The sequence below is a fragment of the Strigops habroptila genome, chromosome 4, assembly GCF_004027225.2.
Source record: "Strigops habroptila isolate Jane chromosome 4, bStrHab1.2.pri, whole genome shotgun sequence".
In the NCBI taxonomy this organism is placed as follows: domain Eukaryota; kingdom Metazoa; phylum Chordata; class Aves; order Psittaciformes; family Psittacidae; genus Strigops; species Strigops habroptila.
In genome coordinates, this window is record NC_046358.1 from 51551898 (window position 1) to 51578857 (window position 26960).

The window sequence follows — 26960 nt, forward strand, 5'->3', positions numbered from 1 at the left end:
AGGTTTTGGGGGAGTCTTCTCTGCTCCAAAACAAAAGGATTTGCATTTTCAGCTGAATCACCTAAATGTACATACAATTGTAGGCAGAGGATTTAGAGACTTGTATTCTGGAAGATTTCTTAGTGGTACAAGCAGAAGGAGGAAGTAATAAATTTCCTTAAGCCTGAGACAAGAACAACAGAGCAGCAAAACCAGGTTTAGAAGTTTGCCTTGCATAGCTTTTTTTAAACTTTAATTTACTACAGCATTGCAGGCTTTCTTTAAGAGAAATAAGCTTTGGTGCTAGTTGTTTTCAGTATCCTTTTTGGACCTGGGAATGATTTAGTTTTTTCTCATTATCGCTGCCATTGATACATTTCAAATAACGAGGTGCTCTATCGCTTTTAAGTCCATCTTCTGTAGCAGCTGAGATTTTTTTTTCCTATGAACTACTTGTGGAAGACCTTAGGAGATACGTAATGTGTATTAGTTGAAGAACCTTACCAAATTAATGTCCTAGTCTTTTAGTAACTTGCATGTTTCTCTTTTATTTCCGGAATTTTTAGTTGTAACCTTTGTTGAAATTTCCCTAGATTGCTCTAGGTCATGAGTGATGGGGTGGTACAAATCATGTCCCCCTATATGGCTTGAATTGAGTCTCTCTAGGGTAGAAGAAAATGGAAGTTGTGTTTCTTTTAAGACTTTGGTTTTAGATTCAAACTTGGATAAATTGGATTAAATGTTAAACTGGATAAAATACTAATTGAAATGTCTTTTTGAAGCAGTGCATTTTCTTTGTATGCAGTTTATTAAAAGGACGGAAACAATGCCAGATCATGGTTATAAGGGTTTTGCAAAAAGTTAATGAAAACCCTGTGTTTTCTGATGTCAGTTGTAGTATTGGCATTCAGGTTTGTTTTCCTATTGGGTTGTGCATTCTGCTTGCATTTGAGGCAGTTAAAAAGCAAGTTGCTGTGCTGTGTTTCACTGAGTACCCATGTTGCTGGATGGTGAAGACCAGTCAATTTCCCTGAATTATTTAGACAAATGTTTCTTTTTCATTCTTCATTTCAAAGTCCTAGGGAACAAATATTTATGATCTGGTTACACATGTTAGTAGGACCTGTATGCTAGACATGTGGGCATAGAATTAAGGATCAAATTTAGAATTGTCCAATAGGTAGATCTCTGTGCAAAGCCACATACTAATTTTCTGTGTAATAAAAGTGGTTAGTCATTTCAGATCCATGTCTGTGTGTATGTTTAATTCAGGCTTGAAAGTTATGCTGTGCCTGAAAGAATCTAGGATGAATTCTTTTGTTCCGATGGCCCCAGTTGCAAAACATTTTATTTTCTTAAAGACATCATACATACAGTGTGGTTGCTCCAGATTTGTTGGTAAGGAAATAAGCAACCCTATGCAAGTTCAAACTCAAGTACTTAACAAAAATACAGGACCAGCTATGAAAACAAATTAGTATGGAAAAGTCAAATTAAGCACTAATATCTCTAGTTTCAGGTCTTAAAAGTAATTCATACTCTATCAAAGGAACAGAAGCATGAAGTCAGTTTCAGAAGTGGAAGCATAATGTAAAGCACTTGATCCAAGATGCTTGGATTTGGGATTCATAGAACTATTATATATTTATTGCAATATATGAATTACCTTTCTGTGGTTTAATGTTAAGCTGACTCCAGAATAAACATGAAGTTTTGAAAGCCCGAAATATATGGGTAAATATTACACAGTTAATTGGAGACATGCAACTGGAAAGTGACTTTTAGTTGACAGTATGAAAAATATTTCCTTTGACAGGTAGTGTAAATCTGGCAAGAGTGTGGGTTACCTACTATGTTACTGACAGGCAAACACTTGGCATCGTTGATTCTTAAAAAGAATGAAGCTAAATTTGCCGTAGGCCATGGAAAGAATGCCATCTTTCAGCCTTCTTGACAAAGAGCTTTAGGCTTTAAAGTCCCCTTTAAATTGAATTTCAGTGCCCAGCTTGTTTATACAAAAATTATTTTCTTTTTGTAAATGTAGGTGCATATTCCTGCTGAATGCAATAGGACTGGTTTTGTGTCTAATTATAAAAATGCAGGTGTGGGTTTTTTTTTTCAGGACATACTTCCATCTGTATTTGAAATTGGTTTTGACATAAATATTTTACTAAAGGTAGCCCTATTTCTGTGGAATCAGAAACAGGATATCTTTCATATAGAAAAGATTACTGTACCAGTTAATCATTTGTCTCTACCACCTTGAGGAAACAAAAATAATAGAAGCACTTTCAGACCTGATGTTGAAGCAGGAAAGTCATTAAAAGGTCATAGAAAAAAACAGATTGCAGCAGGTGCGAGCAGAAATACAGAATAAGATAGCAGTGCATGGAAGAGTGACTGCATTTTTCCTTCTCTTTGAGAAGTCTAATAAGCAGAAGATGCAGATTCAAGCAGAGCAATCTGTGTAATTAGCTATTATGAATCTCACCTATAAAACGAACTGTAACAGTTTGAAGAATGCAGTACACTGTGTTATTTGAGATAAGACTTGATTCTTCAGTGGCTTGTTTAAATGATTGTTGTGGTCTGTTCTGCCGTAAAAGTGAAATAGGGAACTGGGCTATAACAATACCACACCTCTCCTTTAGACTTCCCACTGGTTTCTCTCTCTCTAATCAGTGGATTTGGTATTGCCACCAGTCCCCTGTTTCACTTTTTTGGGTATTTTTTTCTGTTTGCATTTTGAAGGACTGGAAAAATGTTGCTACTTGTAGCTGAGCCTCAGCTACCATAGGTTCTTTCCCTGTGTTTGTATAATTGTTTAATTTCAGCACCTTTTTCTGTCTTGACATTTGGTATTAGCTGAAGTAGCAAAATAAATTAATCAAGTTTCTAAGCATACAAATTGGAGGGAAAAGAAGTGGGTGAAATTGAGCTGGAAAAGGAGAGAAGAAAATAATGAACTCTCAATCTAATGTGTTTTTATATAAGTATTATCTCTTTAAAGAAGTTTAGAAAGAGCTCTACATTCTCTGTGAATCTTTCAGAAATGCTACTGAGTCAAAATCAAGTTCACGTCTAATGTTTCTGTAGATTTCCATTCTTGGGGTTCAGCTCATTAGACAGCAGTTTCTTTAATCGGTTCTGATGTATAAATGTTTGGTGTTTCTTTATGCTTTTTAATATGAGTAATTTTCTAGGGAAATATATGTGTAGATGTATTGTAAATATACTGCAGAAATTGAAATGTAGATACTGTACTTAAATACTTTAAGCTTTTAATATATAACCCCTTCTTTGTTAAACAGCACAATAGGTGGAATAATTAAGCAAAGAGATTTAGTGCATTTTAGTAATTTTCAGATTAAGAGGAAATGATAACAGTTGGATCTTTCTGAGTGATTGAAATGAATGCTTTCGGACACTTTGACATATAACTAAAATAATCTAAATAAAGTGTGCTGGTAAACACCAAGTGCAGTGTCCATGGTGCTGCAGTTACCACTGGCTTTTCTTGGAAGTAATGTTTTATTTCTTTTTTCTTTAAGATTTACATGGAGTGTTCTATGTTTTAATTATCAGCATATAATCTGTTGGCATGAGATATAACCACATGGCTTAGAACAAACAGTGCTGAGTGTGTTTTATAATTGTCTCTTTTCTGTTGGGTTATCAGTGAGTGGAATCCCTATTTGCTTTGATTTGCTAGCTCATATTGTAAAAGATTCCTGCTTTTATCTTTCTCTTCTATACCAAAATGACCCTCTGAAACCTGAGCAAATATTTCTTTTTCACTCTTGAGTGGCCAGATGTAATGCCTGACTTCTGCCATCACAAGAATTCTCTCTGAAATGCTGCTAACAGTATTTAAACTGTGACTTGCATGGGGTCCATTTTATCAGTAATGACAGGGCATGTTAGAAGAATAGAAGGTGATAGTAACTGTATGTAAGAACATGCTTGAGTTAAGAGCAGAGCTTAATATTCAAACATCACTGGTTACTCTTATGTGCTATTATTCCAGTCATTTACTTAACTTGCAACAGAAAAATCCTCAGTGCTTACTGTATGCTGGGCAGCATCCTTTTTTCATTCTGCATGTTTCAGTATGTCATCAAATTCACTTAGGGATGCTGCTTACAATTTGTGCTGGTTTAATAGTTTGCTAAAAGGAAGAGGACTGGTTCCTAGAGTTATTCCCTTTGGTATGGAAAAGCATTGTTACATCCTGTACTTTCATTATAAATTGACTGTAAACTTGGCCATAGAAATCAACCCTAGAACTTTGGAGATATCAGGAATCTGATTTTTCTCTTCTATTTTGCTGCTTTGAGCCACTTGAGGATAGGAAGTGACCCTAAAGCTGGTTTAACTAGCAATCAGGAAAGTTCCTGTTTTCAGAAGGAACCTCCAGAATTGGTGGTAAATGAGATTTCAGTGTCATCATCCCACTCTGGTTTCTTGTTGCAGGTTACATGGGAGGGGAAAAGAGCTGTGACAATGCAATCTTAAATATGTCAAATCCCTTAAGTAAGCAATGATCAACACAGTATCATCGCCAAAAAGGACTCAAAGTAATTTAAGATAAGGAATCAGTAGTTTGCTAGGTAGTCACAGTTTTTGGGGGCTACAAAGCTTGTCTGCAGCTCAAGAGCTAGGTGGTTGTAGTAGAGCAGATCATAAGCAAACTTGTCTCTTCGGTGTTGAAAGGCAAATGGCTATCTTAGCATGTTTGTCATACTTTATAGGAAATTTATTTCTGACTTACGAGTATTGATACCAGCTAGAAGCGCTGCCAAAACAGGTATGGCATTCCCACTGTAGCAATGAGCAATTAGTGCCAGTGTTGTGCATTTTTGTGTGCAGCTGCCCTGATACAAAATCACTGTAAAACCTTCCCTGCACCTGAAGAATGCTGTAGACACTGCTGTGCTGAGACAAATGTGATACCTTGTTTCCCAGTGCTAATGCATCTATCCGTGTCTATATATTTAATGTCATCCTATGCTTAAACTGGAAGATCTTTGAGTTGGGGATTGTCGTTCTGTGTTTGCATAATATCTAATAGGTGGGATCCCAGCACACGAACTATTTTTGTGTTCTGCATCCGATGTTTGCTAAAGAGTTGGCTGAAGTTGGCTGATTGTGTCTTCCATGATAGAGGCAGTTATTTATAATCTTTGTTTTTATAGATGGATTACTTAAGATATGCTGAAGACTTGGGCAGATCTTCCCGGTGTCTTATTTCCCCCTCAACACTGTAGCAACTGAGCTGCTTCTGACAGTGCGATAAGTAATGTGGCTAACATCTGTCCCATGTGGTTACTCATTTCTTTTATCATTAGGGAGAAGTTCTTGTGTACTGTGGTGGGTGGTTGCTTTTTTCATAGATTAGATAGAGTGTGTAGTTTACATCTATAGATCTGAAGACCAGAAGGGATAATTAGATCATCTCCTTTGATCTTGTAAACGACTGGCAGTAGTGCTCCATTGAGTTGAATACAACATTGCTGTGTTTTTAATATTGGCAAACACACAATGAAAGAATTGTATTTCACAAGCTCGGAGAGTGAACAGGTGAAAAATTCAGATAGGAACCAAGAGTTTGCAACTTCATCTCTCATTTTTCTTTGAACTTTCTATTTATTTATTGACGAGAGAAGTGCTATCATATACGGCTGCTGCTATTTGCCCGAAGGTAGTACGGTATGAGTAAGTTTTGCGTTAGAGGTTACAAGCCTTTATGAAATAATGTTTTTATGATCTTTTGTCACCTACTACAAATTGTCAGTTATGAATTCAAGTACAGTGTGAAATTACTGTTTGGCTATTTTATGTTACTGACACAGTATAGAAGTAATATATTGACTTTTCCTAGTGTACAAACTGTCTAGGCAGAAGCTAAGATAGCTTAGCTATTTCTTTTGTGTTGCAGATGAATGTTGCATTCCTTGGTCTCCAAGTGCTGGTTTACATCTTGATTGATGTTAAGTAATTAAACCAGACTCCAGCTGCTTAGTGATTCAGAAGTACAGGGCTCCTATGCTGTAAAAACAAGCAGCAACTCCCCACTTACTAACTTTTATCATTGTTTACTTTGGGCACCATGCAGAATAATAAGTGCAAAATCTTTTTTTGTTGGTTTTTTTTTTTCAGAGGGGGGAGACAATAAAAATGTCCCACTTTTATCTAGCATTTTACAAAGTTAAATTTATGAGCATCCTGAGGTAACTTCAGAATTAAAATTCAAAGCGCAAGTATTTTCTTTATTGTGAGAATGGAGGATGGCTTTGCTTTTTGTTTAGATGTGGTGGATATGCCCGAAGAAGTTAAAACTTGAGTAGTTTATGATGTTCATGCTTCTTTTGTTGGGAGTTATTTTATAAAATAAATGGGATAGAAATTTGTTTAATGATTTATTAATAATATGACAAATAATAGTTTTAAACTAATGTGGTAACAAAATATTCATTATGAAGCTGTAAAATTTAACACTTTAAAATAGCAGTTAAATTAACATACTTCAAAATCTACGGGCACCATTATGCCCACACATGCTGCATATATTATGCTAAATCAGTGTAGCAAACCTACCTGGATTTGGCATTGCTGCTCCCTAGCAGGAGCCAATCTGGTATCAATATAGGAATGACTCTCAAGATTGGTATGTGCCGATTAAGAGACATAGTTGACCACTGAGATTTATTCCATGTACAGGTACAAAAAAACTAGCATTTTTAGCAATATTATAATTCTAATATTGGTCAAAATGTTAGCATTTGTAAACTTTCTTTTCATTAGTGAAATGATGGCTATGGATATGAGTGTAGTTACAGATGTAGTTACAGTATTTGGGGCAGAAAAAGCTGAAAATCAACAGAGCATAACAAGGAAATAGTTGTCTCATGTTTTCTACCTATTCATCTAATTCCAGGCTCAACTATCAATTTCAGGCTCAGTTGTCAAATCCAGGCATGGGACATTATGGTATTAAAAGCTAATAGCAGGTGTGACCCAAGGGACCTCTGTGTTTTAATACTTGGATAACAATTTCTAGTAAGGTCTTGTGAGAGCATCTTTTGCAGTAAAGCTCATTACGTTGGCAAAATGGAAATCAACAGCTGGTTTAGATATTGCTGAATAGCGCAATAGGACAGCAATGCTGAAGGAAAATACCTTTTTGTAACAGTGTTAACGCACAGGGAAACAATTCCAAAATGTGTAAATGGTTAGTTTACCTGCTATAATACTATAGTTGTTCAGGAAATTGCATGCTGTACATTCTGTGGGTAAAAGTGATTGCTGAAAATTGCTCAAACATATTACCGGTGCAAGTTGATTTTTCCTCTAAACTTCATTCCACAGTGTTTTACAAAGATAAATATTGCAGTTGCAGGTTTTTTTCACAAACTTATGCTGCTCCCAGTATGACCAGGACCCAGTTCAGAATTAATGTAGCATTTTTCTCTTGCTGTACTTCTCTGGAAACCCTTTTAAAGCACTGACACGTTAAGGAGTTTCTTCTGTAGCTACTGTATCTGATCACTATTGATTTCTTTTTCCAAAGTTAAAAACATGGTCAGCTATGCTTAACATCCCACTGATAGAGCAAAGCTTGCTGTGATGAAAAGTTTTGGTTGAAACATTTGCCAAATCCAAAGCAAAGCTGTAAAGTAGGGAGCTCTGCGCGTCATCTCATGCACTGGATTTGTGAAACGCATCATGCCTGGTCTTGGGCGCTTGCCCTGGATAGGGAACCCATGAGAGGTCATGGAGCTGTTGACTGAAATTTACTTTCTTCATGTGACTGCAAGGACTGAAAATAGCTGATTTCATTCAGTGTCTCAGGGACTTTCTGTCATTCCCATATGTAGAACTGTATGTTTTGTTCTACTCACCGCAGGAAGTTAAACTGAGAAAAGTTAAAGCATTTTCATTGTGTTGCAGACAAAATATCTTAAATAGCTTACAGTAGTTGTCAGCCTGCTGGCAGACTAAAGCTAAGCACCTGACCTGTTGCTCATGGTTGTGTTTTGGTCTGTGTTTTTCTCAGGTTCCTGTATCACACCCATTTCTGTGGTTACTGAGTGCCTCTTGGGATAAAAGTAAATACAGAAGCTAGTCATCGCTATGTCCGGTTATTCCTCTATATATCTTTCCCAAGGAAAACTGATGTTTGTGTTCAGGTTTTCTCCTTTTTCTCTGCATGTAAAATGCATAAATATAATGTCAAAAGGGAAATGGATCAGGAAGTGGTAACTGGTGTTGTTAGTGGTCTGTCTCCATGTCCTTTTGGTCAGGGGCCTGCCCCACAACCAAGTCCCATCGCCTGTGCAGTCAAGTGTCATTGGTACACAAATGTCACTGTTCCTGAAAAGGGAGTTATTGAGAGTGGTGGGGATTTGATCTTTTAGGAATTTGGGGTCCGTATGAATTAAAGCCTTAAAAATAAAGGCAGGGGATGCAATGTGTGACAAAGAGCAAATGAAGTGAGCAGAGCACAGCAGAAACATAACACTCGTTACATGATTCTTGGTTTACAAGAGGTTGTCATGCTGCATTTTGTAGGTGCACTGGGTTTTTTGAGGGACAGTACTTTCAGGCAGGCTAGATCCATAATACGTATGAATACGGGTATGAATGGAAAATACAAGGGAATGCCAGAAGTTTAGTTTACATGCAGGAGTATGAAGAATGGTGAACAGAACTGTATGTAGTTGGATCGCACATTTGGAAATCACTTATTTGTCTGTATCTGACAGTAAGTTCACTTCGACCAAACGTTTAACATACAGGCAGTGAAATTGATTTGAATTATTCCCATGATTATATTTTTTTTTTCCTGTAGCACAGCTATCATGACATTCCTTAATATTGTGTAAAGAAAAGTACTACTTGAGTCCCAGGGCAACCAGTTTATACTCACATTTGCCGTACAGGTTTTCTGCATGCAAGTTGGCCTCTGTTCAGACTGCTGAGCCCTACGTGGCTTGTTTAAAAACATTCTCAAGTTGTAGGTTTGGTATTGTGGACTCTACAGGTGTTAGGCAGTGGTGATTGGTTTGAAAATCCTCACAATCCACTATTTTAAAGTTGTTTCAGCACAAAATGGAAGTTTGTCCTGGGCTGTCTCACAGATGGTGGGACATGCAGGACAGCACTAGAGCAGAGCAGATGTCAGTTTTCCTTTTGCTAGTGACATGAGTTGGCAGCAGTGCTTAGGTGAGCACAGTTTGGTTTGAAAAACTGAAGAAACAAGCTTCGTATGAAGCATTCGTTACTCACCTAGGTCTGCAAGTCAGGGTCAAATTCCTCCATTATTGAATGTGAAATATTCAAGAGCTTTGTGTTAGGAGCATAGAGAGGTCACAGAGGTGAAATGAATCCTTTTCTTTTCCCATCCTACCTGAAGTCTGGGATGCTGAGCTGCCTGCCACCTGTGTGTGCTTTTGTTGTATTGGATTCCAGAAATGCTACTCTAAATCTAGAGTCCTGCTGTGGTTGGCAGTATGCATGCTAGCAACAAAAAAGAGTCCTGTCTGGAGATGTTATGCTGTACCTGTTCCTCCTGAAATGGGACTGAGACAGAAAGCTCTGTTTGAAAGCACTACTCTATTTTAGCACACTGTTGAGGAAAATTTGGCCAGCCGGGGTTAATAGACTGTATTGGCTGTTCTGCTATACTCATCAGTTTTTAAAAAAGAAATCACATTCTGATATTGAGAAATGCTGGTTCAGCAGCACAAATATAAATTCTACTCTTTCTTCTCTTTCCACCCTATACTTATAGCTATTTGCACACTGTGCAACATGTAATGGTTCTTGTTTTTACCTATTACATAGAGTAAGGAAGGCAGGGGAAATACGAAGTCAGATGTATAATTAAAAAGATTTTAGAAAACTTTGTCCATGTTCTAGCTGTGATAAATACATTAGAGAATTGAAATGCCAGTCATTATTCTTCTTGTTGTTTAATTACTTAGTACCTCAAAATATTTAGGTTTTGTGAGAAATGTCCTTATTAGAAGGAAAGGTGAAGACTTGCATATGTGTTTTGTCTGAGAGGGTTTGCACTGTGCTTGCTGGACTATGTAGAGCCTATGCTGAGATTCGTATACATGGAAAGTACTGTACAAGAAATAGCTGTGTTTGAGTCCTAAAATGGCTGCTGGGATAATAAATAATGGAGGGATGCAACCACAGTGTATTTGTTCTTTAGTGAATTTATTAAGTGTTCTTAGTCCATCTGCTTTTTATTTTAGAAACCTAATCCAGTCCTGTCTACGTAAAATTTTCAGATACTAATTTGGAATGCATTCTTATCCACACCCTCTGCTGCACTCTGGAATCTTGATCTTTTATATTTTGGGTTTACTGAAAAAAAAAAAAAAAAAGGCAGCTATTTGCAGTCTTTGGGTTTTGTTTTTTTTCAGGCCACCCACATGGGGGCACCTGCCAGGTCTTCAGGGGCATTTCCTTTACTCTGCAGGACTCCAAGGTTTTCTGTAAGTGTGTGCACTGTGTCTCCTCCATTCATCATTATTACATCTTAATGTAGGGCTCAGGTTTGCTAAATTATGTTAAATCACTTCCATATTGAAACACATGAATAATTTTAAATCACGGTGTGCTGCAAACAGCAGGATCAGATTATTAGAGCTCTTAATTGTTTCTGTCTTTTTGTTTGCAGGCTTTTGGTCTTTTACTGTAAATTATGAACTGGCAAATAATGTATACCATAGGCCTTGCAGCATTGCCAGCAATGGCATATTTCAGACGCAGTATATCTAGGAACTCTCTTTTTCCGAGGGAGGTACAGTTTAAAAGTATGAACTGCTCAAAAAGCAGATTCAATATAAATCATACCTAATGGAGCTGTAGTCACTACAGTTTGTAGATCCCCTGAGAGAAGAATGTATTATTAGGAATATTTGGATGACTGGAGTCTGTCATTTGTTAATTACTTCTTTTACGCATACAAGATGTCCCTGTGTCAGAAAGAACTGAAAGAAGGGGGGAGGGGAAGTGGAGGGGAAGGATAAAAGCAAGCCAGGAGTCTGAAGTCTAGGAATATTCACAACTGAATTGCAAGTGTTTGAGTTCATTTCCCCACTGATTCAGCAGGGCATTTGTGTAGAATGCAGAACATATAAAACATGCAGTAGAGAAATGAGATTGATAGCTATAGGGAGTTACATGTGATGGAGAAACCTGAATTCAAAGTGCGTGTAGTGACAGATCTAGCACAGAGACTGACGAAAGATATAATTTTGATAGTAGAAAATAGATAGACAAAAATAATTTTGATAGTAGAAAAGCAAAATGAGTTGGAAAGCTGTACCTTAATTACTGGCTACCCTTGTCCCATCTGTACTTCCTCTAGTCAGCTCACTGAAAGGCTAGAGCATTACAAATGCCTAAATGAATTTTTTTTGGGGGAGGGTTGGAGAGGAAGGGGCAAGTCTTGGAGAGGCTGTGGTGAAGTAGGAGAAGGTTGAAGAAGGAGAGAGGAGGAAAGAGAGTAATTGAAGGATGTAAGCTTCAGTGAACAGGAAGGATAGTCATATCAGCAGCGACAGAAGGAGGAAATGAGCTGAGGATATGGGAAAAAAGTTGGCTGATCTTGGTGATACCATCGGACACATCTATGCTTGGAATGTGATGCCTTCAATTCGGTTAGCATTAGTGTATTTCAGATTCAGGTTATTATAGTTGGCTTGATGACTTTGTATTTTTTCAGATATTAAATTTGTGATGCTGTATTCTAGACACCTTGGTACTCCTCTAGGAACTGTGTGGATGTATGTTCAGCAGAAGCAACTTCTAGGAAATTAACTTTGTCATTTTTTCCTCCTATGTTTCTATCCAAAACTTCCAGTTTCCCGATATGGAACTGTGATGTCTGCTGTGAACAATACTGATCTTCTAGAATGTGTTGCTTGTTTCCGTCAGTTCAGCTCAGTTCTTATCTACTTAGTTTCAGTTCTTCACTTTTCCCCCTCAGTGTTTCCCTTTTTCAAGGTTCAGTGGAACACCTTACCCCAGCATGTCTCCCTGCGCCAGTTCTTCATCCTGCCTCCAGACTTCTATGTAGGGAAGACATTGGAGTTCTGCAGACAGGAAATGATTTCTTTCTTCCCTGTTTGTCTTGCCTACCGTGACTCCTAATTTAGTGTGTGTGCTCACACAGGACATGTGCCAGTAGGACAGAGAAATGGCTGCTTTCTTAGAAGAAAGGAAGGGAGTCCCTGATGGCTCCAGAAACTTTAGAGAGCACTGAGGGAAAACTGAAGAGCTGAAGTCAGTGCTGAAGGCCAAAGGGAAAGCAGTCTGGTAGTTCGGATGACAATTCATGTAACAGTGCTGTTTGTTTTAGCTTTGCCAAAGACTGATAGGTGGGTGAAATGGCGAAGTTCTAGTTCAGTCTTCTGACTCACTTTTTATGCTGCTTTGCAAAGATTGTCTTCCTTGGCCAGAAGGCCTCTCTTACTTGTTTATTTAAATTTCCTTTACTGTAGTCATGAAGAAAGGCACCCTGTTCTTCGCTTGGTTCTTGATGGCAAACATCTGACTGCCTGCCATCTGCCAGCATCATCAGCAGCCTCTCACTGACATCTACCCTGTTGGCTTAAAAAAAAAAATGACCCCCAAGAGGCAAAAAAAAAAGGCATATAAATCTGTCCATGTTTCCTTGCTCTCCTATCTGGCCTGAGTCCAGAGCCTTGTTTAGTGCTTCACAGGTGCCACGCAGGTTACTGATGCCTCCATAAACTCCACATAGCTATCTTGGCCCCTATACTAAAGGACAGATTGTAACAGTTTGTAACATATTTGAAATAACTTCAAAGTTTCCAAACAAATGCATCGTGTGTTAATATATATAAATTATGCATAGACCAAATTCTTATTAGAAAAATATAACAGCCTTTATGAATCCTTCAGAACTTGCAAACTAAGTGTGTTCAGCAAAGGTGATGTTTGTTTGAGCGAATAGTTGTAAATGTAAGCATATAGGCTGTATATGTCTGTGTGCCCAATTTGACCTCTGATGTCTTTTGCAAAATTTCCCCTTGCAGTATAGTGCATAGCACATGTTGGTGTAGGCTTCTGTATTCAGAGCTACTAGTGAATTACACTGTATGTCTAAATTGGTGAAGTTAATTAACAATCTTGCTATATGATTTCATATAATTAATTTATAACTGACTTAGAAGAAAAAAGGGATTATGTAAAGAAAACAGCCTTAGAGAGGGAAAAGGCTTTTTCCTTTTCTTTGTAATTAATAAACCCATTGATGATCTAGGATTGTATCACTTTGGAAATATGTGTTGCAATTTTCCACATTGCTTTCTATCATCCACACCTTACATTTTGTTTTGTTATAGTTTCAAGAACTGTGGATCCCTAGTTTCATACTCAAGAAGCTAGTTCGATATTCTTTTTTTTTTTCATATTAAGAGAGAGAAGTTAGAGATGGTGTGAGAAATCCTCGTGCTAAAGGAAGGGGATCTAGTTTGACACAAGGGGGCAGTCATGTTATATATGAAATTATGCCTACTTTTGAGTTACTCAACCATGGATTAATAGTCAACTGGATGACAAAATAAGTGTTGTAGGGTGGCATAAGTGCAGTCTTATATTTCAGCAGGATTCACTGGTGCTCCAAGTAGAATGGCTGCCAGAATTTTAGAAAAGATTTACCTGAAATCTTTTTTTAAAGGGAAAAAAAAAAAATCAAAGTCTATGTGTATATGATAAACTGTTTTGTTCTTAAAAGTTAAATATATATAAATGTATGTATATGATAATGGGAAGTGTTAGGCAAAATGACTGCAGTACATCCCACATTTGTCACTTACAGGCATCTCACTGAAGTGCTAATATCATCTCAGGGCTGGGGAATAAGAAGAAGTCTAAACATAATATGTCTTTTAAAACTCTGGATAAAAAGGATTTTTGTTGGAAAGTGGACTTCACTTAAAGATTGTTGATTCTTTAAGAAGAATTGAGTAGGAAATCTCTCCAAACTTTTTTTTGGATGGGAGATAGGATAGTGCCTGAGAAGCCTCATTTCTCTCTTTTGCATCCCTGCCTATTACATTCCTGGAAAGACCAGTTGGGTGATATTCAATACAATTAGTGAAGACTCAGTACAATTACTCTGTTCAGTCCTTGTTGGGAAGCATTGAAATTTAAAGTTGGCAGATAGTGATAGTGTTTTACCTGGATTATGGTCCTTATCTGGTTTTCGTTTGAAAGATCCGAGTCACTCAACATGAAAGTGAATCTGCTTGATTTGTCTTGTAGGTAAGGTTGCATGAGCACAGAGTTCCAGAACTGTTGTTTTAAAGTAAAATGATTTTAATCCTAATATGTCAGGGCACATCATGAGTAAGTCTTGCAGCATAAGTCTCAAACATAGCCTTCCACGCAAGTTTCAGACATGGGTCTGTGATGAGAATAGGTCTCAAAGGAAAATGCAGGGAGGAAAAATAGTTAGCAGCTTAGCATGTTATCTAACGCTAAGTTTGGAACCTGTTTCCTATTAAGAGATATCATATTTTTAAAAGCTCATAGACCTGATCATTGGTTGCTGTAGTATTCTGCTGCTGAACAAGGCTACCTGTAGCATTCTGTCACCAGTATGTCAGAAATCTCCCTGGATTCTGGAAACTATTGATAGAAGGAGGAAAACCCCTTGAAATATGAGGCAGAATGTTATAAATAGTGCTAGAACCACTGAGCCTTCAACTAGATGTAAACAGGGTGTAAGCGACTTAGATGATAATCCGAAAGTTTATGTTGCCATCTCCTAGTGTGTCTTGCTTGAGGTCATTATTGTAGCATGTGGGCTTTTACTTGGAGAACTGTGGTACTTGGGAAGTTGCATTTTTTAAATGGTTTCTTTATCGTAGCTGACAGCATTTTGTTGTATATATTTGGGGGGGCTGAGTATTAGTTTCATCATATATTTGCTGTCATGAAAGAAAAAAAGATTTAGATTATTTCTCCTTCATGAGATCCCTGATTTTAACCTTCTTACCAGGTATTATTAACAAGACACAAATCTGCAGACATGCATAAATCCCATAATTCTTTTTTTTTCTCAGGGATGCAAGGCCAGTGTGATCCTGTTGTCTGCATGTCACCAGTCACTGATCCCAGATTGCTTTTGAACATGTTGTCTGGTCTTACTTTAATTTCATAGGAGTTAAGTCTAAATGATACTCAATTTCATTAAATAAGCAGTTTGTAGGAGAGGAGGAAGAGGGAAAGCTCATGGGTGGTTTCTTCACTGAAATGAAAGGTTTTAGTCTGCATTCAGTCTTAATCTTGGATGAGGCACAACCCACACAGAGAAACCAAGTTTTGTAAAATCTCCTGTGCATACAACTATTTCTTCTATTAGAGAGAAGATGAGATGATACCTAAGCTTGAAAGTTGAGAAATGCCTATAATTTAATGAAGTGAATCCTTACAGTAAGTACATGGGTATACCACATGAGCCATGAATTGTTAGGGAAGATTGCAGCGATAGGCTGTTTTCTCAACTATGTTTACACTTCTTGTAGAAAGCCAGTATCTTAACAGCTGTTACATGGCTGACACCTGGGGACAACCCCTGTTCCCCCTCCTCACCCTCCTCATTTTCTGTTCTTCTTAACAAGTCAATTCAGGTCGATTTCATACGACACTTTGATGGATGTTTCGATTTGGTGAATGAGTATTTCACTCTCACTCAAAGCCTAACTACTGAGATTAGACTAACCTTGAACTAAGTATTTTCACTGCAAGCATCTGTCTGCTCCCCATGTGAAATTGTGAAATTCTACTCCACATTATAGAGGAAAAACTAGATCTAACAGCTGTGTTTGGAACCAACGAAGAGAAAGATGCTGCATTTCTTTGACAATGTAAGACTTAGTGTACCAGTCAAAGTAAATAATTTTTTATTTAAGTAAAACATATAAGTATGTTTTACTTACCTCCATGAAAGGACAAAAAGCTGGTGTATGTCTATATTCTGTGATAGGGCTTGAATAATTTTTTTTTTTCTTGAAATTACATCTCGAGGATTGTGTGGAAGTCCATCACTGCCTCTTCTCCAATGCTTATTCCACTAAGCTCTTGTACCTTAACCTTGGTTTTGATGCATTCATGAGAAGGAAAGTGCTGATGCATTATGGGCAGGGAAGTAAGCTACAGAATGTATTAATTAGTCTTTGTTAATTAAAAGTGGGTGAATATGTTCTTATGGGCCATCCAATAAGATTGTTAAACTACAGTTTTTTATCAAATTTAAATAATGTTACAGATTTGTTCATCAGCTTGTCATGGGAGTCGGCAAATCCATGGATAAATCGGTGGCTGTATTCCTTTGTCCTTTTGTCCCTTCTTTTCACTGGAAAGACAAAGTATGCAATTTCATAATCTGTCTTGTGGAGTTAGATGATTTTAAAAAATACCTTTTTCTCTTGTAAATCTTTGCCATAGGATAAAAGTTGTCAATATATGAAGTGTGAAATCCAAAGTGGTAGCATGTATATTTTCGGAAGTTCAGTTTTAACTTTGGGCAGAGGCTCATTTATAATCCCCATTGGACAATGCGTTTGTTCTCTTCGACAGTTGAATAAGGGGAAAAGACATGTTGAAAAATGTGTTCCCGTCCTCTTTTTCTGTGTGCTTTTCTCTACATCTGTGCTTAGCAGAATCCCTCAGGGTATCCTGGATTGTATTTACCAGGAAGAAAGAATACCTGACTAGACTAGCATTGCTCCTCATGATTATGGTGTCATCAATTAACTTATATGACTCAAAGCGAAGCTTGCCAGTCATTTTAAAGCTTTGGATAATGAAACTCAGGAAGTTTGTTCCTATGGCAAATTTCTTTAACCTTTGTTTAAAATAGTATAAAATAACTTCCTTTAATTGTGGAAATGTACTGTTGGCAAAAGGAAAGGGCAAACTATAACTCCTTAAACATTAGAAAACATGAGTCCATCACATCTGGCAGGTTAGAACTGGTTTCTCTCTCTGCACATCCAATAGTAGACAAATAGTAACAGTGTAATAATTAAAGCTTAATCCATGTAGTCATAAGCTATTATAAGTAATTGCGACTTATGAGTTTTGCTTTTCTTATCTTTCAGAGTGGGATTTTTTTCCCCCCTTCTTCCCCTCCTTAAAGAGGGGGAAATGCCTCAGTGCTGTTGAAGAGCTGGTAGGACAGCTTGACAGTTATGTAAGCAGCTGTCTGCAGAAATTCATTAAATGTCTGATTGTGCATAGCCATGTCTGACCCCTGGTGCTCATGCTGAGCTTTTCCCCCGCCAGCTACCTTTTCATCTCTGGTTGATAGTGTGGATATTCATTTACAGGGATGCAGGCTTCACTGGCCCTCCTCACAGTAAAGTATGCCATCATCCCTTTAACTTTATAGGCAGGGATTCACATTTTTGTGACTTGCAAAAGAAATTTGGTCTCTAAATGGTGTGGCTTTGCAGAAGAATGAATGTGGTCCTGTATGCTTGCTTATACTTGCTGTATAAGTACTTCCTGTACTTAGACACATACTTGCTTCTTGCTACTTTTCTGTTTAATTTTTTGAGACTCTTCTGTTTTCTCAGGTGGGGGCTTTTTAGTGTCCAATTGGACCTGATTCTGTTCTTGAAAATACTGGTGTTTACTGGCCTACTATACACCCCACCATATCAATGAGGGAATCATGAGCAATTCTAACATTAAAGGAAAGGGGTGCTCAACAACTTGTGTATTTGGCATTTGTGACCTTCATCTTGCACTCATTCTGTGTTATCACTTTACCTCCTGTATTCACATTTTTAAATTTTCAACATTGTAATTCTGCTTAGTTTTCTTCTTAAATGAAATTTCATCAAGATTTCTAAAACAGATCTCAGAGCTCATGTATTTCTTAGCTCTACCTGTGTGATAATGCTACCACATTTATAGCCAAAAGAATCCTAAGATCAATGTGGGATTCCTTCTGGCTTCTGTTAAGATTGTGAGCAGTTTGTGTTCTTGTGGTTTTTTCCCCACTTGTTGAAGCTGAGATGTGGCAGGACTAAATCATGCCATGACTGAAGCCACTAGACTTGGCAGGATTAGTGAATAACCAGAAGATATGCTGTAACTGGAAGTTTTGGGAAAAATTTTTCTTAGACAAGGTATGGTGGAGCTAAAAGGGTTCTTCTAAGGTTGCAGAAAGTTGTCAGGCTGTGCTTTCTGCTGCTTCTGCTGTAGTAGCTGCACTGATGACTTTTGTATATTGCTACAACTAAATATTGCAGCACGCATTTTATTGGATGGCAATTCTGGTATTGACCATCCCATGCTTCCCACAAAGCGCCAAACACACTCAGCTGAGTTGGTAATGAAGCCAAAGGAAGAATACACACTTTTGGGAGTAGCTGTCCTGTGAACATATAGGCTCTGGTTTAGGTAATTGGTTAAGCATGCATTTTGACTGCTTTCTGAGTCTTAATAGCTTCAATGGAGGTAACGTTTTGTTTAACATACAGCATGTGCCTGCATGTGTTGCTGAATCAGATCCAGCTGAATTCCTGTAAAAGATCAGGGATTAGAACTGTGATTCTCCAATTCTCTTGTTTGGACTGTGTCTGCCAACTATGAGCCAGGTTGAGTAATCATAGCACTGCCAGCCTTGAAAAGGTCATAGATTGTGAGTTAGGCCCTGCTGAATCACAAGACTTAAGGAGGTAGTGGCATCTGTTTTTAACTTTTTGTTTTCTTAACACTTCTGCCACACATAGTTTCAAGCTCTTGTGTAAAGCTAGAAATGCACCTAAAAAATTTTAAATTCTCATAAATCCGTGAAGTTTAAATCCTTCAGATTTCAATCCTTCAAGAATTCAATTCTTTTCTTGAATTCTTTTTCTTGATCTGTATATCATCTTTCTCACACACATACATCCTACGTCTTTGTTTACTTTCTTCACCCACAGAGAGGACACCAGATAAGTTGATGGCTTTTGAGAGGGAGGTTGTGGCGTCCTGAAGGATTCTCATCTATAAACAAAATAGCCTAAAGATAGTGAAGAAACTGAGGCACAGAGAAAAAGTAAACCTTTATTATTTCACTAGTTAAAACAACTTTTACTATGATTTTGTGTCTGCTTTGGTTGGTACCTGTCTAGAATTTTAAATCTAGAATGTTTATGAGCTTGACCTGTGAGAAGTATGTCCAGAATCAATAGTGGTTTTTTTATTGCCTAGGATATCTGAGTAAAAGGCTTCTAATTTTGCAACAATGTAGCAGGAAGTATGCAGCAGAAGTCAAGGAAAACCCCAGCACCTTGGCCCTTTGAACTGGGGGAAACCAGAGAACATCTGAGCCCAGTGTTGAGAAAACCCTTCAGCCTGTACTATGTCCAGTGAGGATGCTTTATGCTGTTGGTGTGGAAGCCTCTGTGTGTGTGTGTGTGTGTATGTATAAATGTGTGTGTATGTTCATTTACAAACTCATTAATTCAAGTGAGCACTTCCCTTTTTCTACACCATTTATTCCTCTCTGCCTTTAAGCTGATTTGTACTCCTTAATTGCTCTTGTACTTTTGGCAGCTGAGGTGCCTTTTGTGCAGGGAAACCTGATTCCATTTTCTGTCTAATCTATGACTTGTTTCGCATTTTGTTAATATTATGAACAGATTCTCTGCTATTCTTACCTCCTCCCCCTAGCATTTTTTATCTCTGAAGTTTTCTGCCAATATCCACTTTCTTTAATCTAAGAAAATTAACACATTTTTCCAGAGGGTTATCCTTCCTTTCTACTCAGCTGTCAATACAAGCAATAGGAGATGTGTATTCTGTACTGTTGTTGTGAATTGTGATTAATTTATCAACAATTTCTACTTAAAATCTTTGCGACTGCGTGCATTCTCACAAGCATGCTCGCTTAGGTCTCATCGGGAAGTATAAAATGCATTTCTGAAGCCAGAGCGAAAGTGTTTGTGAACTCAGCCCAAAGGTGGGCAGTGGGGAGCTTATTTCCCGCCAAATCCTGAGGTTTTCTCTGCATTCCACTGCTGTGCTGTGTGTTTGTCGTCCGAGTGCAGACACATGTTCAGTCTAGCAGCTCCTCTTTCAGCCAGTGTTTGAGCAGCAGTTAAAAGAAGATGCACTCATGTGGAAAATCCTGGCAGCAGGCACCCTGGATTGTGTTACAGCAGCTGTCCTCAATGGGAAGGCATTGATGTTTACAGTGTGTGTTTTTCCATGGAATTTTGTTTGTCTGCCGTATATATACAACACAGGCTATTCTTCTCTGTGATGTGTTTTTCAGTGCTTTATGTACAAAGTATTTTCTGTGGTAATATTTATGTATTAAATGGGAATGCAGATGTAAGGCAGAGACTGGCTTGAAAACATTTGCAATCTGAAAGTCTGATATGTAGTAATTTAGTTTAATCAGCATCTTTGAAACAAACTGAAAAGGGGGGCAGAGAAAAGCCTTACTGATGTGAAACATAAAATCTTGCTTCAGCATACGTATTGAAAAATCTGGGGAAGAATAAGAAATGCTTTTTTGAAGAATCTATTTATCAGCACATTAATTAGTAAATTCTTTTTCATGCATAGGTTTTCTTTATTTGCATTGAGCCTTGAGGTGGGGCTGTAATCTGAATTGCAAATGATTAACTGTCAATAACAATGTTGGATGAAAAACACTTTTCTGCATTATTTTTTCCAGCATATCAGTGTAATGCAGTATCACTTCTTCATAGCTATTTTTAGTGGACTTGTCATTTCAGCACCTAGGCCATAACTGGCTCAAGAATATGATGATGTCACTCCTGCCTCTGTCACACTTCTATTTATTTTTTGGGGAGGAAATTTTTTCTTGTTTTATTTTTCACTTGCTGAGGTCACCCCAGTGGAATTCAGTGGGCCTTGCATTGTTTTCCAAAACCATAGTTCAGCAAAATGCTTCAACGGGCTCGTCATTAGTCAGTAGTCACCAGTAGTTCGTCAGCTATTGGCTTGGGTAGGATTTAAGCACTGTCTTAAGTGCTTTTTGGAGCATCAAGTGATTTGTACCTTATGGATAAGCATATGCTATTTTTTTTTTCCCCTGGGCTCACACCTATAACGTGTTGGATATGAATTATGTCAAGAGCCATATTCACATCTGTGTGACACCCCTGGATCATTCCAAGATCTGCCTTTCCTAACAGCACCACTGTGCAATGCAGCAAGGTGTGAAAGAAGAGAGGGCCTCAAGGCAATCAGGCCCTAATCTTTTTGGGTACTTTTGAGTAGAAAGGAGCAGCCTAATGCATGTAAGAAATTGAATGGGCATCCTGAACCCTGGGTATTATACCTGAATATGTTTCTGTGATCTCAAGAAACGTCTACCTTTGGGTTGGATCACTTGCTGTTTCATCTTTGTGATAGGATTTAGATGGAAATCTGAAGTCAAGTAGTCTAGCCACCCCTGAAAAAAATGCAGAACAGAGTTTTAAGAAGCATTTGGATAACCATGTGCAGTACTAGACATGCTGTTGTCTTAGGCTTACAGAAAGTAGTGTATTTGCGTATAGGTCAGCCAGCCTGCAGAGTCTTCCCAGAGACATACAAAATCACATCTGAGGCTTGCAGTCTATAATAATTAACAAAAATCAGCAAAAAAACCACCCAAATGGCACACAGGATTTGTGAAATAGTCTGCTTTGACTTTTCGTAAGAAGTCAGTGTTCAGTACTGTGACTTTATTCCATATGCTGAGGTGGTGCATCGCTGTGTTACACAGTGAGACAGTCGCTACCCTGTACCACAAGGAGCTTGAGTTTCCATCATTTCCTAGCTTCTGTCTTTGTATGCTGGAAAGAAGCCCCAGCTTTTAATTGTACACAAAACTGTATTTTCAAGAAAAGACTGTGCAAGTGTAGCAATGTCAGCCTCCACATCTAGTCCAAACTTTTATCAAAGACACATGTGTCAGTAGGAGACTCTTTCTGCAGTGTGGCTGCAAACAAAACCTAAAACAACATGAGAAGTGGAAGGTGTGCAGGGCTGCAGTTCAGACAGTCTTTCTTAGGCATCAAAAATAATCTTATTTTTACTAGTACCTCACGCAGTCAAGCAGTCATAGTTGATTTCAGCCAAGTCTTCTTCCTCTTTGATCATTATGTTGCCTGCTATTATAAGATACTGAATTATCACCACCTCCCTCAGGCTCTCTCAGAAGTTTACAGATGCAAACTTTCAAATCAAACAGTTTATGTTCAGCTAGTTTCCACTTACTCCCTACCACTGCAAACCAGCCAAAGTGAAGTTCATAAAAGAGAAAAACAGTAGTGTAAAACACTTACTAAATTATTGTCCACTTCATTTTAAAGTCTTTCCTGTAGTAATGTTGTTGCCTCTTTAATATGGAGGTATGATGAAAGCAAAGTCACTTTGCAACATGCATTTCAAGTAGCGCATTTGTATATTGGCACTGCTAACAGTGATGGTTTTTTCTGAAGAATTCACAATAATTAATTGGCATGTTTATGTTTTTGTTTGTGTGCATGTGTAGCTGTACCTTGTGCCACCAGCTTTGGCTGAAGCACTAGCTCAACAAGGGCAACACTGTGTGGGAAATCAGACCTATGTGGAATTGCATATCAACATTTCCACCAAATTACTTCCTTTTTTTTCTTCTCTCACAAGAATTATTAAGGATGTAACCACAGAGACTCTTTTACAAAGCGCAGATCCACAATGCTGTCAGTTTTCATTGCATTTCATGAACATTTTGTGGCCTTGAAAGTAATTTCACTATAATTAGTGTAACTCCATTTGGGAGTTTGGTAAAAAAAGTAAGAATCTTTTAATTTTCTTTTCAGAGGGAAAAGTTGCCGCCTTTTCCATTCCTTTGTCTGGCATTTGAAACAAACTCAAGTAATAGTTTGAAAGCTTTTTAATTTCCCAAATGTGTTTTCCATAACCAGTGACACTTCTACACTCTGTTGCTAAATCTTCTAATCTTTAAGATCCTGTGAGTATAGCAACTGTCAGGGAAGCTGCATGATTTTGTAGTGAAGTCATGCCTGATTCATTGACTGTTATTTATTACACAATTATTTTTGTAGTTCCTAAAGATGATAATCCTGGTGGTGAACGCTGATGGGAAGTCAGAAGTCTTGGACCAGGAATGAGATGATCAGCATTACATACTAGAGCAAAATCTAGTAGAAGTCATTCCATTGAGAAATACTGTATTTAACACTGACTGCCTTGTAAAAAAAAAAAACAAAAACAAAAAAAAAAAACCAAACTTGAAGAGCTTTTAAGCATTTTACCAATTCATTCTAAAAAAATGTGTGAAAAGAATTTAAAATAATTTATAATTTATAATCAGCTTTTCTTATTTTGGTTCATTAACGTAATTTAATTGAAAGATGCTCAGGAAATTCCAACTGTGTGGTGCAGGTGGCTGGTACGAGCTTCCCACACTCAGCTTTTCTGTATGTCAGTAGTGTAACCTGTGTATTCGTGTCCTTGAACTCTTCTAGCTGGCAGTGAGTGGCTCCAAGTAGTGACAATCTGTATTGTGGCTCTGAGAAAATGACAAATGGCAGCTGGAGACTGGTTTGAGAACAACTGCATTTATTTTCATTTGAAACATAATCTCTGCCTCCTCCCCTTCTCTTTCCTCAGTGTTTTGAATAGAGCACTCGGGGAAGGGAAGGAGAAAAGAAAAGTTTGGCTGACAATTGTTTACCTTGGGTTTAGTTCAACAGCATCAGTGGCCTCAGCAGGTTGGGCAGCCCTGGGAGTTGGTAGCTCCATGCCGCAAAGCAATGATGTGCTGCACAAAAATGGCCACGCAAGTGCAGGCAACATTTAAATTCATATTCAGTGATATCATTCCTTTGTTATGAGATATGAGGTGGGTCGTTCCTGGCTTCATGGAAGTCAGAGAGGGTTTTGCCAGAAATTTGAGCAGGCCTTAGACTTTATCCATAGTTTTCAGTGTTGTTTTGTTTCCAGGATTTGTCTCAAACTGTAACCTTATGTGCCAAGGCTGTCTTTAGGAGCCGCTTTGTACAGTGTGTGGATGGCATGATTGAAATACTTAGTGCTCGTCCGAGGGTCTTGGACACTGCTGTAGTAGAAGTGGTGTTAATCTAAGCAGGATCTGTGTGCTTGTGATTATGTTTTTTAAACTGACCTGAAAGCAATATACTGTGAATTACTTTAGTACTGAAGTTGGACTGGAAGTTGAATGTACCAGAAAACAACCCAAAAGCTGTCATGAGATAATGAATGCTGCTGCAGGAAGGGAAGGGGCTGATTAGCAGGGTAGAAGTGCAGGTAAGCGTGATGGATGGGCTTCTTAGAAACCAGCCTGCAGAAAGCTGGATATAAAGATACAGACCAAAGTAGAAAACTTTATACACTCTCCTCAGGGACGTTAGAAACTTCTAACACATCCAGTTTTCTGAATCAGTACTTGGCACAGTCTGATTCCATGCAGGGCAGACACATACTTTAGAGTGCATAGAAGCATCAGAACAGAGCAGTTTAAAGATGCAAGTGTCTATTCAACAAAGCGTCAATAAAGTAAGCACTTCATGATAAATTAGGAACATATATGAACTAAGAAACAAAGTACAGGTATTATTCATAGTAATTCTGCCAGTACTGGTTTGCCACAACTTATCTGCAATTTACGGCAGTCATAGTTTCATTTATTGTCATGATAACGAAATAGTATTCAAAGCTAATAATAGATTTAAATTAAAAAAAAAAAAAAAGGTTTCTTTATAGGAGAGACTCGGTAAATGATATATGTCTGCTAAACACAAAGTTACATGTCAAGTTTGCACTGCAGTACTGACGGTGCATGGAGTGATCATTCCAGTTGCTTTGCAATGCAGAGCTTTCTAGCACTTAAGAATGAAGATGTAAAATTAAACTCTAATTGAAGAAATTTAATATAACCATCCATTTGGAACATGTGCAAAAGGTAATCAATATAATGAAAAAGAACTTGTTTTTAGCCTTTTGGTTAAAATCTTAATTTAGCAAATGTTAGAATAAGCTTTTAAGAGACATATAATTGAAATTTCCCTTAGAAACTATAGAATGAAAGCTTTGGGATAGGAAACTGTGGCTGATGCCCTTGGCTAATTTTTAAGGAGAGTACCCTCTCTTACTATCCTTTTATGTTCAGCTAGTGAAAAATATTGTACAGGTTATTGAAGTACGTTAAACCCTGAGAAGAAGCTAACAGCAAAGCCAAAAACTATCCTGGGCTGTTTTAGTGTGCGCTTTGACAAACAATGTTTGATGTTTACCATTTGTTTTGTAGTATAATTATATTTTGTGGCCTCAGGCAGAGAACTGTACCTGAACTGCTTTACCGTTTCTTTCTTCTGAGTATAAAAGAATTGTTGAGTCACCTGTGCCTCCTTCAGTGCCTGAAATTTTTCTACATCTGCAAGAGCCTTTCAAGCAGTGGCCTCAAGTAAAGTAGGAATGGACTATATTTTGAAAATCATATTTCTATGAAAAGGCTTACTCTGTGGCATCTTTACATACTTTGCTAGTATTTACCACCGTCATGCTTTCAGGGTAAATTTCTGAAGTGGTACATACATTTTGTAGGGTGTATAGGTACATGCTTAAGGTTAAGCACATTGCAGATCACATCCTTACTGAGCAAACAACTTATGCATCTCCTTAAAGCTAATTAAAGTTAATAGGATTGTTGTTATGATTAGAATTAAGCAAATTCTTGAATATTTTTCTGAACTGATATTTTACTCCTTTGGATTAGTATTTTTGTCAGTTCTGTAAGCAGAATGGAATAAACGAGTTGTTGCTATAAATGTCTCATAACCATGGTAAACCCTTCTGCATGAAGGAGATTGATGAACAGTGTGTACCTGGTTTAGTAGAGATTAAGAATGTTTTTATTGCAAAGGAGAAACTAAGTTTGTTGGGTTTTCTCTTTTTTTTTGTCTCTTTTTTTGTTTGTTTGTTTTGAAAAGATAAAAATTTAGGTTTAATTCAAATGCTGGCTCGAAATCAACAAAGAAGTCTGTGATGCTTGTGAAAGAATTAACTTCTGATAGTTATTGTGAACTAGTGCACCATTAGTTTGCAGTCTGAGCAGTTCAGAAATAGTGCACTGGCTGTTGAAGACAAGCAAATCAAAGCTGCTTGTCACACATACTTGTGTTAATCCTACTACAAGAGACCAAGCAGAGGCACAGTAGGTGTTAAGAATTGTTGAAAAGTTCAAAGTGTGCGTACTCGGTAGGATGCAGTGACTCCAGGGTGCATGGGCTTTGAAAGGGTGATGTTGCAGCCTTGCAGAAAGGCTCTGTTCCTTTTGGACTGGTTAAAAGGTACTGTTATATTTGGTACGAAGAAGGCTGTGGAAAGCTGAAAGGGAACAACTGGTAGCCAATGTGTGTGTGGGGTCCTAAGTACTTTATTTTAACATATTCCGCTGCAATCACATAATGAACAATTCACACTTCACAGAAATCAAAGGAAGAAAACCATTTAGATCATCTCGGCTAATGCTTTTTCCAGTGCAGGATTGTGTTGTACTGTATTTTCCTCTGGTGTTAGAATGACCATTTTTATCTCACTCAACTGATAATGTGTTTCCTAAGAGACTGTTTCACAGTCTAGTAGATTTTACTGTTAGGGTATTTTCTGTTGCTCTGTAAACTAAATTTGACCTTGTCTAAATTCAAACCATTACTGTGAGACAAATCTCCAGGAACTTAAGCTAAGTGATTCCCATCTCTGTCCTTGGCAGCTTACACCATTCAGGCACCTTTATGTCTAATAATTCTGCTATTAAAGAAACAATGCTATTGTATAATTTTTTCTTCACTGGGACAAAAAGCAAAACACACCCCCAAATATCTTTTAAGTGTTCATCAACCTGGTGTTTGTCCATCGTAACTATGTAAAAGTTTGTGGTGAAATTC

At 37.7% G+C, this 26960-nt stretch overlaps 1 protein-coding gene across 1 annotated transcript in view; it reads left to right on the top strand.

Moving 5' to 3' along the window:
• The window catches only part of KCNQ1 (potassium voltage-gated channel subfamily Q member 1), a 350628-nt gene that overhangs the window by 114123 nt on the left and 209545 nt on the right, over window positions 1-26960 (top strand). The gene's annotated exons all lie outside the window — the stretch shown is intronic.